This window comes from Gavia stellata, chromosome 9 (genome assembly GCF_030936135.1).
Source record: "Gavia stellata isolate bGavSte3 chromosome 9, bGavSte3.hap2, whole genome shotgun sequence".
Classification (NCBI taxonomy): Eukaryota; Metazoa; Chordata; class Aves; order Gaviiformes; family Gaviidae; genus Gavia; species Gavia stellata.
Genome location: NC_082602.1, coordinates 24176317 through 24192713, shown reverse-complemented (window position 1 = coordinate 24192713; position 16397 = coordinate 24176317).

Sequence of the window (16397 nt, the reverse complement as noted above, 5' to 3'; positions counted from 1 at the left end):
AGGGGATAAGCTGCCCCAAGCCTCTGTTTGTCTACCAAATATGTACAGTGGAATGAACACTCTATAAAATGGCTTTGCATTACCAGCTTCTCGTATCTGAACTATGTCTTCCTTTATGACCTGAGTGGATCACTCAAATTAATTCAGCAATGTAGATATACTCTTACATAATTTTCATTTTCAGTCCCTGCAGACACATTGACTTCAAAGAAAAAAAAGTCTTGTTTAAAGTTGAGCATTGATAGAAGTATTTGAACCATTGGCACCTTGTATTTCATTAGAAAGGAGCATGTGTGAAGTTTTAATTCTTCTTCTCAATATGTCTTTGTTTGCAGGTCATTTTGCTGTCTTCATTCATTGTGTTGCATTAGTACACTTACTGAAGTATTAATGAATTCAGTATAATACTGGGGAATCCAGCATGTTCAAAGTTAAACCTCACTATTCATGTTTGTGGAAATCTAGAGGAAGATATTGGTGGAAGCAAATCCTTAACTGGGTCAGTTAAGTCTTTCTAAAGATTCAGTTTCCTGCAATCAGCTGAGACAGTCTTAACAGTTCACTGCTGCCTCTCTGCTTTCTCTCTGAATCCCAGCCACATGCTCCTGCTGCTTATTCTGTGCTGGCTCTGGCTTTTGGTGTACCTCTCCATAACTCAGCTCAACTCACTAGTTAATTTCCAATGAAAGATTAATTCCACAAAAAAGTAGCTTTCAGCCAGATTATCAAGGTGTAGGGAAAAAGAAGGGGAAATAAGGAGTCCCTGTTTTACTAAATGCAAGATTGGCTGGCCTGACTGCAGAACCACACCTTCACATTTTAGATAGCCAGAATAAGTAATTTTTCTGTGTCTTTTTCCAGGACGGTGTAACTGGTAACTGTCCACAAACCCCACAGGCTGGGTTTTGTCTCCATTCCAATTGGAAATGGAGTAGGTAATGTATGCTAAAGAGCATAGTGAAATTAAAACCTTTGCTATTATTTTATTTCTCTATTGTTATTGTGGCTTTGTGTTAGTCTATCAGCTGAAGGCCTTTTGTTAATATAAAACATTAGCAAGTGTGGATCACCTTCATTGTAATTTGTTTGGCTGAACTCTTATTACAGGTAATGCAATAGTTCCATATAAATTACACATTATTATTGTCATTGGATAAAATTTTTAAAAAAGAGTGCATTTCAGATGTGTGCGGAAAAAATACCTACATGTTAATAAAATGTAAGGGTTTCTTTCACTTGTAAATATGTGGATTGGCTCACAAGATTTCTAGTAGTTCAAGCATTTTCCTGAGTGATTAGGAAATGGTGATAGTGCATCTGAACAATCTGTTAGCCTCAAATGCAAAGTAATGCACCTCCTATAGACCAGATCCTCAGCTGGTGTAAATGAATGAAGATTTGTGGGCTGAAATTATGTTGATTCACAGCAGCAAACCCCAAAATTTTTGTGCTGTACATTGAACAAAAGTTCATGTTTTAGTATTTGGGAGCTTGTTCAAACTTGAATGATGTGCGTTAATAAAAGGGATTTCTGAACATATAGTACTGTTGTTACATCTAGTCCTTAGTTTAAGTCTGAATCTCTTGATTTTGTCAACAGCTAAGCTGCCTGTGTCCAAAAGCATCACACCCCCCAAATTAAAAGAAATTACATATTTATACTTAGAAGAATAGTCTTATTTCAGTAGAATTACTAATGTGAGTAATATGAGGAATAGAACACTTTTTCATGGATATGATCTGAAAAGTAAAATTTTAAGGCTTATATAATTAATTTATATCTTAATGTTTGACATTGTGACTAACAGATTTTTCTTTTTTTTTTTAATCTGTTATACAGCCACAGGGGCAAATACTTTTGATCAGGTTCAAACAAATCCTCTTCAATTTTAATTACTCAGAAATAGAAATGGAAAAATACAGCAGCTTGCCCTACAATGTTGTCACTAAAGGCATACAACATTCTCAGCAATCTCACTAACACGAAGCATCCTGTGTTTTTCTGTGTCCTTTGAAGTATCAATATTACCCTTAGAAATATAACAGACAGACAAATTCAAACAGTGGCCTTGACAAAAGATGGAAACTTCATTTAGCATTGGTACAAGTTACTGATATCAAACAAGCTGGGAAAGAAATTAGCGAGGAGACAGAATTATCTTCTTACCCTGCCAGAGGGAGTAACAGCAAAATTAACCTTGAAAACTGTTTGGAGAGCATTCTTGTGAAAACAGTGTGACACAATGTTAAAGTTATGGATATGAAGAGGTCAACAGTTCTTAACTGATTATGGGCAGTTACATTTTATTTACTGTGTTTTTAAAGTAGTGTTACAGCAGACCTATTTGTGCTAAGATTTCTGAGTGCAAATACAGTATCTTCTCATCTTCTGCAGCCTCATTGAAGGATTTGTTAAATTATTGTATTGTTCACCCCTCTTCTTAAAAGCGAATTTTCATTCAGGTATCTAATTTGAGCATGTCAAAAATCCTAGTCAGACATAAAATTCTTGCTTCTGCTTCAGACTCAGTTTCAGATAGTCTGCAAGATTAAATAATTAAGTGGAGTAAGAATAAAATTCACACTTGTTTGATATATTTGAGGATCTTTTTTCTACTTGTAGCAACCTGCTGAAAAAATATTAACCATGCATTTCAAATGCTATGGTTAGAATTTATATTTCAGGACATGAGATTTTATTAATATAATGTTTAGCTCAGTAGGGCATACTAACTTAAATGTGTTTGCTGTAGACTGCTTGCTAATATTTGGTGGTTGTGATAAACAGTCTTCTAGTCTATTTTTTATGAACAACTTTATTTTTTTTAATTAGTGTGTCCTAGGGCATAAATTTGGTGCCTTCATTATATGATTTCATATCTTAGTTTAAATATGGATATGGAATAATTGATACATAGTGTTATGGCATATTTGTTATACTAAAACCAAAACAAGCCATGAAGCATTGTATTTCTGCTTTCTAAATAGAGAATTTTAACAAGTACTAGCTAAATTTGAAGCAAACTTGGCCATTTAAATAGCCTTTACTAGGAAAAAATATGCTTATCATATGTTGGTTATCTCACAGTAACTAACGCATAATATTCTTAAATAGATTTGGTTATCTGTAGTTTCCCTAAAGTTTAGTGGTCTGAGGTAAATTATTGAGGTAAACATTAGGGTGAAATCAGTTTGCTAATTTATGTGAAGAATGGAAATAACCGTGTCTGTGTTAAAGGTTAATGTGTCAGCCAGCTTATGACAAAAGTACATAAATTTCCACCTTCATGGTAAGAAGTACACGTATAGACATACCTGGAGACGAGATAACACAGACTACTTCGAGCTGTGAAGAAAGTAATAATTTTCCCCTAAGGTTTCTGTCTCTAGAGACAATGAATGTTTTGAAAGTACTTACTTTGAAAGTTACTTTCTATAGCAGAAAAAGAAATGGAGTACTTGCCCAGCTTAGCAGCAGCTTTTTTTCTCTTAAGTATTGATGAAGAACAGAAAACCCTTCAATGAGAGGTGTTTGGTTTTGCCAGTTTAACCTCCGGAACAACACAACCTGTTTTGGACTGAAAATTCAGAAGAACATTTCAAACTCATGGAACAGCATCCTTCAGGTGTGGTTCTTTGAGACTGCTGAACCAATGTAACAATTCTCCACTATTGAAATGTAAAGTCTGTTCTTCTGTATTTAGAAATATATCTGCTATTTGCTTTCTTTTGTATTTCAGTTTATTTTTTTGGGGGACAGCTCACCACCAAAGTTTGGTATAGAACACGAAATTCCAGAATCATTGCTAACAGCTAAATAAAAACATGAATTCAATCACACACTTCATTAAAAATGTAAAGAAAAATAGCATTAAATTTTCAGCCTTTCTCACCATAAAGAGTTTTTCCACCATAAAGAGTTTTTCCATTACAAATTGAGTATGTCTACACTGCATATAGGTTCTTTGAGCATGTTATTAATCAATAACATAACTGTAAATGTAGCTGACAGCAAGATCCTACAAGGTTGCAATCTGTAACCCAATTAGAGGTAAACATTTTCAGGGCCTACAAGAAACCTATTAATAAACAACCAAGGCCAAGGTACTAAGAAGTTGCTAGTGATTTTGAATATCTCCTCTGCAGCTGCTCCGGAGGTCACATTTTTGAATCAGTCTTAATGCAGTATTTTCTTAATGAGATCTGATTTTTAGGAGTATGAAACTTGGCACACATGTAAGTGAGGCACTTATATTTCTAATAACTTATGAGAATCTTAACCCAGAAGCTCACTCACTCCTCAACTCTGTAGGAGCTACTTTGGCCCTGTAGCAGATATTTAGCAGAATGACTAAGGGTCATGTTTTGTGTGATTGTGTTTATTCTGTGACTGTTTCAGAGCCATTTAAACATTGTGTTCAGCTTATTAGCATATATTGTGCGTAGAAAAAGTTCAAATATATTTTATTTTATTCTGGAACTATTCTCTTCTTAATAGTCAACATTTGTTTAATTTAAAGTTATTAAAAATATTAAGTGTTTATAGGCTTGCAGAAGCCATATAAAGAAACTGCACTATTGTATTGCACTAAAACATGTTCTTTCTGTAGATCTGTGATTTAACCAGTTGTTCATAGTTGGTTTCTTCTCTTTGGGGAGAGCCTTTAAAGAAAATAATACTTAATGAATTACAGCGTGATATTTTTCTCTGCTGAGAGATGGATATTTTTCTCTGCATGGCAGATGGAACCCGCTTTGAAGATTGAAGTCTGAAAACTCCTATCTGGCAATTTGATGATGGTGGACAGTTTTGCCATTCTGATGAAAAATAAATTTCTCCTGGTGCATTCCAGCACTTAGTGAAACAAAGACATCATAATAAAGAGTGTGCAAGTAGAAAGAGAGAAAAGGACAACATAAAGAACAAGTGAAAATGACTGGATCTTATATTTAGCCGTGGGAATGTTAGATAAGCTAGAAGTTACTTTATATCGCCATGAAGGGGACTGAGACATGAAGTTAAAAAAGGAGAATTATCATTAATAACTGCATGAGAATAAATGTATTTTGGAAGGATTTTAACTTTCCTGAAGCTTTTAGACATGTATGCTGTCCCTTTGTATCAGTGTGATAACTGCAGTGGCATGAGGCCCGAAATCCACTTACTTAGGTTTTCAAGATTTAGTCTTGGCTTGCTGAAGGATTAGAGAAAATGATATTCCCATTTAAATGTTTGTTTCACTTTTAATGACCATAATATGATGATTTGCCCTTTTGACAAGACAGAAAGCTGGCTTCATACTTGTGTAAATTTGATCACATTATACAGGTTATGTGAAAGAAAGTTGTTATATACTAAGGACAGATAAAAATGGATGGACATCAGGAAAAAGTTACGGCTCTATTGAAGTAAAAAATGTATTTTTCTGATAGATGTAATTAGGCCAGGATTTCGCTACAGATGTCCACATGGATTTGTTCAGGTCTGTTTTTAATGTCTTTCATGCTCCTGAACCTAAGGGTCTCCTGGCACTTCTGTAGTTATACGGACGGACAGTTTTTTCTTTTGCTTTGAGGGATTCCCATGAGTAGTATAGGGTAATGGCTTATCTGTCCCAAAAGATTCATCCAGTGCAGGATTGCACAGTGGTCTATTCTTCTATCATTAGTTGAATTGTGACAGACTTCTTTCCCTTCATAGCAGAGTTGTGAGCTCCTAAAACAGAGAAACAAAACAAGCAAACTGTTTCAGTTTGTGAACAAACATAATCCATGTCTGGCAGTGTCTCTGACTGAGAATATCTCTAAGCAGCCTCTGTACCGTCTGCACCAACTTTTTTTTGAGAGAGACTGATAAACAGCAAAAAGAAAAATATTTCCTTTTTGTGCAGTAAGCATTCACTGTTTAGAAGTTGTTTCAAATCTTAACTCTTTATGCCAAGTTCTGAAGTATGTTGGGTGATCTGTGTGTGTCATAAGCATATCAGAAAAATGCCTAACACTATTTTGACTAAACAATTAAGGCAGAATGAGTATTAAAAATGTTTTCTTGAATAGAAGATTTTTTTTTTCAGTCAGTTTTCCTGTGCAGGGTTTAAAGACCTTTCAATATTTTATTTCTTCCTTACTTTTTTTACCTAAGTTTTCACTGAATTTACTTTGAAAAGGTTTATTAACAGAAAATCAAATTAATTTTTCAGTATATACATATCTTTAAAATTACTTCAATAAAAATAAGGATTTGAAGCATGTCAAAATGTGTATAAACCAGAGCTTTGATAACACTGACATTTTTTTGTGCTGAGAAGCTTTCCCTTTCTGCAGAAAGGACTTTTTAGATGGAAAACATTCTCGTAAGGAATCTATTAATAATCTCAAAAGCCATTTATGTTTTGCCCTTGCTCCCAAACTGTTGCAAAACACTTCTCAAATCGGACTCAGCAATACACAGGTGAAATGGAGGACTACATAAAAACGATCAGAGTTACTGTCTAAAAATTACTCTTTGAATGGGAATATCAACATTTTCATTTTCCGATTTGTAGCCAGAAAATGCATCTTATCAGACAATGTAGTGAAAAGATCTATATCTTCTTTTTAGAATGAACTCTCTCTGAAGATGTTAAGCCTTAGGAAAGAAAAACCTCTGAGGATTATTCTGCTTTTTCTCCCTGAGTTAAGATCTGGCTTAATTCTGTTTTGATTCCCTCTCCTCTGTTATAATTACACTAGGTGCTCTGAAGGTGCTCTGAAACTTATTAAGTATGATTTTGTTTTGATGCAAAACATTGCAAATGATCTGGAATTCATGGAACTGCCCAGGGAGGTGGTAGAGTCACCCTCCCTGGAGGTATTCAAGGAGCGTGTGGATGTGGCATTGTGGGATGTAGCTTGATGGACATGGGGCTGTGTGGTGTTGGGTGGGTTGTGGCTTGTTATTGTTGTTGTGTGGTGTGGGTTTTGTGGTTTTTTTTTTTTTGGTGGGTTTTTTTGGTGTTGTGTTTTTTTTTTTTGCTGGTGTGGTGTTTTTTTTGGTTTTTTTTTTTTTTTTTTTTTTTTTCAGGTTGGACTCGATGATCTTACAGGTCTTTTCCAGCCGTACTGATTCTGTGATTCTGTGAACTCAAGGTGACAAGAAGCCTTAGAAGGTTTAATATGAGGTGATCACTTAACAGGTTATTAAGTTTTACCCAGTCACCTCTGCTGTTAAGCCTAGTAATTTTGTTTTACTATAGTTTGTCTTTCAAAAGATGACTTAATACAGCCTGCAACATCAAAAGATGGGACCCTTATTTTTCTTGGTAATTCCCTCCCTCCCCACCTTGCCCCAATTAATCACCTAAGATCTTGATTTGCATTTCTCTTTTTTTTCAGCTTCTCATTATTGGTTCTTGTTAGGCTATTCCTTAGGAATTAGATAATTCTCTATTATCTAATATTTTCTGCACATAGAGATACTTTGTATTGCTCTGTGACAACTGAAGCCCAAACAACTCCTCTGCAGCTGAGTTAGAGCAAAACATAAGATGTGCATTCCAGTTGATCACTGATAGCTGCAAAGTTAGAAATGCAAACCAGTATCAGTATTTAGTTCCAAACTTTTCAGTATAAAATGTTTTTTTCTCTTTTCACAGTATATTGCTTTTCATTGAAAGCACAAGGATTTCAGTATTTAATCCTATTCAAATAATTAAAGTTCCATTGTCTATTTCTGGCAATTGTCTTATGTAACGTATTTGATAATAAAAATTAACTGATGAATTCAGAAAAGTTAAGGAATTAATTCTGAATATTCATTTTTTTAAACTACTGCCCAAGAGAGTGAAATGGACAATTATGGAAGGTGATAATGTACAGTCATGATTTGCTCTTTTTAAATAGTTATCTAGATGGGAAATTATTGAAATATAGATTGAGTATTCTCTGAGTGCCTTGGTATTGATTTTTATTTGGGTCTTAACCTGGTTTCCAGTATTGAGAAGGAACGTTTGTATGTAGTTAAATACAAAGGTAGCTATTTCATCGTTCAGTTGAGTGTTCTAAGACTAGACCAATTTTGATCCTACCAGTTCATTTTATAATTTTTTTTTTCAGATGCAGTCTGCCAGAGGATGTTGCTGAATGAAATAATTAAGACCTGCTGTTTTCAGCCCTGTTTTATTTAGATGTACAGCCATCCGAATTTTAAGAGAAAACTGCCTTATGGATGTTACTGGAACTAGCAGCCGTCCAGAATTTCTCATTTCACCTCTCATCAAGAAGGAGTAGATCAGAGAAAATTAAAAAAAAAAAGGTAAGCAGGAAAAAAAAAAAAGCTTTTGGGTAATCTGGCTCTGAGGGATAAAGGCAAAGAAGTGATCAGTATTTCAAAGAGTATTTACAAGGGAGTGCTTTTCTCTTGTATCCCTCATGGGCATTGTAAGAAAGGAAGAGGCTGCTCTGCTGAACGTATCTCAACTGTTCATTTTCTTGCTTTTTTGCTTTTGCCAGGAATCAGACTTTAGGATCTTTTCTACACCAAAATTCAGCATAGTCCTTCAGTTTTGTTACTGCCCAATAGTGTCAGACTGTACAAAGGAAATAGTTTAGTCATCCTATTTCAGGATGGATTTGCATTAACGTTGGAGCAGCCTGCCCAGAGTACTTGGGTAGTCTCTGTCCTTGGAGGTTTTCGATACCTAAATGGATAAAGTCCCACGGAATTTCATCTTATCTCAAAGCTGATCCTGCTTTGAGCAGGAAGCTGCACCTAGAGACCTCACCTAGAGACCTTACATCTGTTCCAGCTGAAAGCTGATCTTTGTGAGAGTGGTGTTAGTTGATCCATTTTATATGATAGGGCTGTAACACTGAGCTATATCTGTAGGAGAAAAGGGGTGCATCTTGAGATTGTTCCACCACAATGATCACACCTGAATTAGCCTAATAATTTTCAACAGACCAGTGAGAACTTGTAAGGGTTTGAAGGAGAGTGAATTGTGAATTGACCTAGAGATGATCACTGCAGAGCTGATGTTTTTGGTGGGCTAGTTGAATAGCTGATTGCTGCATGTCCTGAACTTTGTAGCTGAACAGTCAAATGGCATCTGTAATGTTGCCAGCTCAAAACTTTTTCATTTTGCTAAATGTAATACTTGGGGGGAAAAAGCAAAGGTGACTTGCCCTGTCTTTTATTTCTGAGCACATTACTTTCAAACTGGAACAGAAGTAACATCATTTAATCCTTTCTCTTTTTGCAATTGTTATGTACAAGTTTGCTGAAAAAAAAAATCAGATTTATAACAAAACCTAAATATTTCCATATACCTTGTGTTACTACTTTTTTAATATATGAAGATAAATAGTCAGCTGTGATAAGGTAAAATTTTTATCATGATTGTGTTTTTAATTCATTTTTATCAGAGGTTATAAAGACTGTATTTATAGTGGGTATGTCATTGCTGAATTTTACAATCTCATAGTTGGTTATTTTATCATTTTTGGCATATTGTCTTTATAGGGGCTTAGTTATAATAGAATTGCCTTTATTACAGCAAATAATGAACCAGTTTAATAAGATTATACTATTTTGAAACTTGACATTTAGCTCAGTCTTGCTTTTTCAATTAATCACAATATGGTAATCTTTTTCAGCGAAGTTTCTTCAATTATCAATAGAATGAAATAATTTTACACGCTGCTGAAGTCTGCTATTGAGAAATTAAAACTGTAAGTCTCAGATAATTTCCCAGTTGCAGTAAAGATTAGGAGTAGGGTGGGCTAAATACTGGCCTAATACTCCCCACTTACCTTCTAGTTGTTCTTCTACCAAATGATGCCCCAGTTCTATCTTCCAGTGGACCTGTTCTGTTATCATTGACATGTCCTTAATTCAAGAATGATTGATGTAGTCCAAAACATTGATGAAAGGGAAATGGAATGAAAAGTGAGAATACGGTATGGAAATATTTTTTACTTTTGAGGGGAGAAAAAATGCATTTTCTAAGTTTGAGGAAGACTGCAATTTAGTGGCAAACTAAGCCGGTATGATTTCTGTGGACTAGCCTGGCTTCTCCAAGTGCCTTGATTAAACATTATTCCTGCTCCTTTACTATGTTAGTTCCAACGTGGCTTGTTTGACTTGTGTGGTGTTTTTTTTTTTTTTTTTTTTTTTCACAGAATCACAGAATCACAGAATCACTACGGTTGGAAAAGACCTGTAAGATCATCAAGTCCAACCTGGGGGGAAAAAAAAAAAAAAAAAAAAAGGAAAAAAAAAAAGCCAACCACCACACAACAACAACAAGCCACAACACACCAAAAACCAACCCACCCAACACCACAGAGCACCATGTCCATCAAGCTACATGCCACAATGCCACATCCACACGCTCCTTGAATACCTCCAGGGAGGGTGACTCTACCACCTCCCTGGGCAGCCTATTCCAATGTTTCCTTTTCATTTAAGCACTCTAACCCAGTAAAGTATGTCAGTGACAAGGAAAAATGGGTGTCTTTTAATCATGACAGTACACTGGTTGGACAAGCACTGGAACTCAGGCATAGGAGGGAGCAAGACTGTATAGATGGCTTGAACGTGGAGCTAAATCTTGTCAATAAGCATGATTTGGAGGCACAGTTTGAGGATAAAGTTACACTTCATGACTGATGTATCTAACATCTTGCTCTTGTGAGAATAGATAAATTCTTCAACTGTTCCTAGTTGCATGATCCCACCTTTTCCCTTACACCAGCTCTAGCACTTAACTGATTGTGTGATGAATTGATTCAAGTTTTTAAATTGTAGACAAGCTATTCACTCTCCTTTCTTTGTCAAGTTAGTTTTCTTCTGGTTCAACAAGTTGAATTGACTCAATGCAGGGTATGATGTGTGGGAGAGCCAGAAAAAGTGGAATGTGAAAGAAGAAGAAAGAACAGTGTATGTAGTCAAAAGCAGGAGGAACAAGATCCCCCCCTTTTGGTAGTGACAAACTAGTGGATCAATTCGAGACTTAAGATCTAACTTATGCTGTTATTTTTCACAACAACCCAACAGTTGTTTTCATAAAAATATAATTCTTAGGTATTATCTTTATTTTGTTTCAAAGTTAAACACTGAATGTTCCTTTTTCTCGGACCAGTTCTGGGTAACATGCTGATTTGAAAGCACCTGTCTGATTTCCTTTGCTAGCTCTAGCAAGTTACAGGATTTGACAACAAGAATTCTCAGTATAAGCATGATTTCCACTTTCTATCCTTGCTTTGATTGCTGACACTAGCAGATGGCTTCTTAAAAAGATAATTCAAAATGCATTCTTTTCTATCACTTGAAGACATATCTTGCTTTAGATGTGATGTTTAACTCAGTGGCTCACGAAATAGTGTAACTTAGAATTGCTCGTGGTCCATCAACTTAAGTTACTTTGACAATGATCCGGTGAATGCAAAAAGTCATAGATGTGCTCAACAGCATAATATGTGTATTTAATTAACAATGCCAAAATCTCTCTGATTTCGGAAGCAGCATTTTCTTCCCGTTTACTTAAGTGGTTGGCAATATGTATATTGAATCTCTGACTGTAATATGGTAGACTGTATATTTATTAATAGTATCTAAATCTGAAGAGATTCCAGGAAGAATGGAAAACCACAGTACAGAATACAATGTCTGATTTGCATTTTCTTCTTTTGAATTTGCATAGTTAAATATTATCAGAGGTGCTTTTGCCTGATTGTATTGTTACAATGAGATTTATCTAGGACCAAAAAACTGAAAATCTAAGAATGAAGCTGTCTGGGATTTTGGAGCTGATTAGAATTAAGTGAGCTAGAACTGAGGTTGCTTCTATATGTGACAATAGGATTACCTTTGTGCTAAATTTTCAGGGTTTATTTTGTACAGAGAATTAAGTCCAAACTCAGAATTAAATGTACGTGTTTTTTTTAACATTGAGAACTGGAAAATACAGGAAGACATTTGGTATTTGGAAATATTCAAACAGACTATTCATCAGCTCATAATGATAGTCAAAGTGCTTATTATACAAGTTTCTGCTAGAATAAAGGACCCAAGCGTTATTAAAGAATGTCAACATTCCACAGGCTGTGTGCTTAACATATATAGGCTAAATACTCTGCTAAATCAATGTTCATGGACACAGGTTCTTCAAGAAAGTGCGTATATAATCTGTTCTGTGGCCTTGTTATTCAGGTCCCCGTATCACAGACTTTGAAGCAGATCATGTAGAGTTTGGTCAGCTGAGCTGAAGAAAGACTTGCAGAAAGGTTTTTCTGTGACAGAGCTAGGGAAAATACCAAGGAGAGATGCCAAAACGAGTATAAAGGCATGCCCTAGAGGCCTGTAGCACACTTGGAGAAACATAAAGATCAACCTGTGAAGAAGAAGTTAATAGAGCTCACTGTGACTGAACCATCAGCGTTTGGTCTGTGACCCAGGCACCTATGATAAACTATGGTGAAAGTCTGAACTGTCCCATGGTAGAATTGGGTGGGAAGGCTCTCCATGTGCAGTTCAGTTAACAATTGAAACCAAATTTGAATATGGTTGATGTGACTATGTCAAGTTGGAGATTCTTAGATATTGGGTTTGGTTTTTTGTGTTTGTATCTCTTTATGTTCAATCCATAAATGGATTTAAACTCAGGAGCACTATGAATTTGATGACCATGCAGGAAAGTGAGATAATATGACTAAAAAAAAAATATAAAATTTAAATGCATATAACGAAAGAAAATCACTAAGTAGTTTGCTATTTAGGAAGTAAACCCAGATGATTATAAAACCTCATCTTTTCATATGAATTAAATTGACAATTTTGAGCTCTAGCGAATTCTTCAGAATGATTTATCTTGATTTAAAGACATCAAATCACAGACAAATAATAAATGTTTCTAACAGGCAATTTACCTTCATGATTAAGATTGTGTGCCTTATTCTCATTTGAACTTCAGCCTCCAGTAATATCCTAGGAGTCAGTTTTCACTCTTAAGTGTTTTCTCACTTCATGGTCTCATGTTAGGTAGGTAAGAGATTTGGGAAGTGATTACTTCTAAAACAAAGATTGGACACTTCCTGCTCACTGAAAAGAGGAAGAGATTAGCTCCCTTTACTTGACCATAATTATTTTCATAATTTATATTCATATAAATCATTATGAATAATTTACTAACAACCACTGCAGCCATAAATAATAGGGCCTGTTCAAGGGAAATTTGCCAGAAAAGGAGCTGAATTACATTATAAACTACTACTATGGCTCTGAACAGTTTTCTTCTTAGGCAAGTATCTGGGTCTTCAAGTGCATGATTATAGGGAAGACAATAAAAATACTAACTTTCAAAACTGAATATATAAATAATTGCATACCAGCATGGGGCATTACATTAGCAAGTAAATGAAGCATAGATTTTAAAATATGTCCTGCACCTTTCCAAATACATCTGATGCAATATAATTTCTAAATGGAAATGTTTGAAGATTGTAAAATACATCACTAGATGGCAGTAATAGCCAAGTGAAATGAAATAGCCATCTAAAGCATCTCAGGGTTTTATTTTTAATTTAATCTTTTAATATCCAATCTAGATATAAACGTTAGGCATGACATTCTGCTATGTCCAAATCCAGGTCAGATGTAAATTATGATAATTCATAGTTCTGTTAACAGGATATAAGATACTACAAAAGGCCATTTGCAATGCTTTCTAGGGCTTTGAGGATCCTATTAGAATCTTCAAATTGTTCTATCTGGTTGGTGTTTTAAAAAAACCAACAAAACAAAACCCAAACCAAACAACGTAAACAGCCAGGAAGTTAGGTGCCCAATGTCCAAAGTGGCTGTTTCTGATGTAGTAAGACTCAGATCCTAGAAGACAGGAAATGAACCAGTGAATATAAACTGTTATAAGCAGGAGGCAGATGCTGTTCCAGAATCTTATTGGATAATATATAAATTGAAACATCTAAAATAGTGTCCATTTGTAGGATTCAAATAAGCTTAAACCAAGAAAATTTTAGAAAAAGTTTTGATGGCATGGAGGAAACAAATACAGTAATTATGAAATCAAGATCATAATTTAAGTCATTAGCTGATTTAACAGCAAGTCTAGTTTTCTGTGTATTTCTTGATCAATAACTGTGCTATGTCACCACTGTTACATGGCACAGATATGACATATAGCCACTGGAAAAGGAAAATAATCCATCACAAATATGCTGTATAGGTCCTTTGTGACACTGGAAAAGGAGAAATAATTTGGCCACAACTTCCTAGCGGAGTTCCCCTGGGTTAGACAAACCACTGGTTGCATGTAGGTTCAGAAGCATAGCCAGTACCTCAAAGGCAGTGATTATCCCCTCTCTACTCAGTAGACAGTTTTGTGGTCCCCCAGTACAAGACAGACATTGATAAACTGGAGCAAGTTCAGTAGATGGCCACTAAGATGGTCAGAAATGGGTTGGAGCTCATTCCCTATGAGGACAGGCTGAGAGAACTCAGCTTCTTCACTTCAGAAAAGAGAAAGCTTCATGGGGGCCTAACAGCAGCTTCCCAATACGAGGTTACCAAGCTGGACCCAGGCCCTTCACAGTGGTCCATGGTAGGTGGATGAGAGGCAATGGACATGAGTTGAAAGAAGAGAGGTTCTGACTTGATATAAGGAAAAGCTTTTGACCGTGAGGACTGCCAAGTGTTGGGAGATTGTGCAGCCTCATCCTTGGAGGTTTTAACAGCCCAACTGGATAAAGCCCTGAGTAACCTGGTCTGAGAGCCTCAGCTAGTCAAAGCTTACCTTGCTTTGAGCTGGAGATTGGTCTAGAGACCTCCTGAGAAGCTTTCCAACCTAAATTACCCTATAATCCTATATTAACCAGCCAGATGCAGGTTTATGAACATGGAGTGAAACAAGGTCAGAGAAGGCACACTGTCACACTATAGCAATAAGGTGAATAGCAGATGATATCCTAAAGTAGGATATATAAAATTGTTAAAAATTTACCATACTTGGTTTGTTTATTTGTTTCCAACTTTCAGTGTGTTAAATGCAATCCCATACATATTCTGGGTCTCTTTTCTAATGTTCTTTGGTCTCTTCTGCTCTCCTTTTGTTCTCACTTAAACACCCCCCAAAAAGCTTTCCTTATCTTCTCTACTTTGTCCACTACGCTGGTTTTTCTTCCAGTGAGAAGAGATGGTATCGCCTGAACAAGAAAATGGAAAAGCTGCATATCTTTATTTGGAAAGGAAAAAAAAAATCTAGATGATTTTAGCTATTCTGAGGCAGCCAAGAAGATACTGAATCTAAATCAACATCCTGATTTGTAACAACTTTTAATTGGATAGCCTACAGGCTGGAGAATTTTTAAAGCAAACGCTCCATTTCATCTCTTCATTTCCAGTCTCCATTAGACTGTGTGCTCAGCCACAGGCAACATCTCACTTTTTGTGTTATTTACAATGAATTAACACTGACATAGCACCCTTTCTTCCCAGATCTCAGGTGCTATGGACAGTATCTCTGCGTGCATGAGGGGTGAAATAATATTACCACTACCTTTTTCATATATACTTTAATAGCAGTAAAGATTATGTAATACTCAGCGTCTGTCTCCCTTGCTTGTATCTCAATAGTGCTTTCTTCCACAAGCAGCAATTTGAAAGGAATTAATCAGCCTGAGTACAGGTAGTAAAATCAGCCCTTGAACTTAAGAGGATGGCTCTTTTGCTGCCTCCAATGACTGCACCAGGAGCAGGTAAGTAAGAGCTGTTTTAACAGCCAAGCAGGACAGGGCTAAGATTCAGTCCCAAGTAAATCTAGAATCAACAAAGATAAATTCTGGGCTTTCCTGTGAGTTTTCTTTTAACAACATACAGACACCTGAGAGATCTACTGAGTTTTTTTGTTGTTGTTGGTGTTTTTTTTCCTTAAAAGAAGTCAGAAATACACTAACTAGTTCTGCTGGAAAATGTACATTCCCAGATCCAAGCTGAACTTCTTGAGAAGAGCTGAACTCAGGGAATGAACCTGCTTTCATATGAACATAATGACCTTAACAAAAATGAAAGTGCAGCAAAGTAAGCCTTTGAGTGGACTTTTAATAGCAGAAGGGAGGCATTCTGCCAAGTTTAGGTAAGAAGGCTCTATGCAGATATTCCTCCCCTCCCCCTATAAAAAACAGTACGTAATTACCAGCACTGAATCTAGCAGCAGGAAGTAACATTTCAGAGTTTCAAAATGCAACTTGATTAGCCTTTCAGTGTTAAAATTAAAGCTGTGAGAGCTCAGGAAGGTTTGCCAGCTCAGCAGACTCCCAGGTTTGTTTGCTTAAAAAAATGTTTTTGCTATTCCTTTTGCTATCATTAAGGTGGACTTAGTTAAAACAATGAAAAAATAGAACAG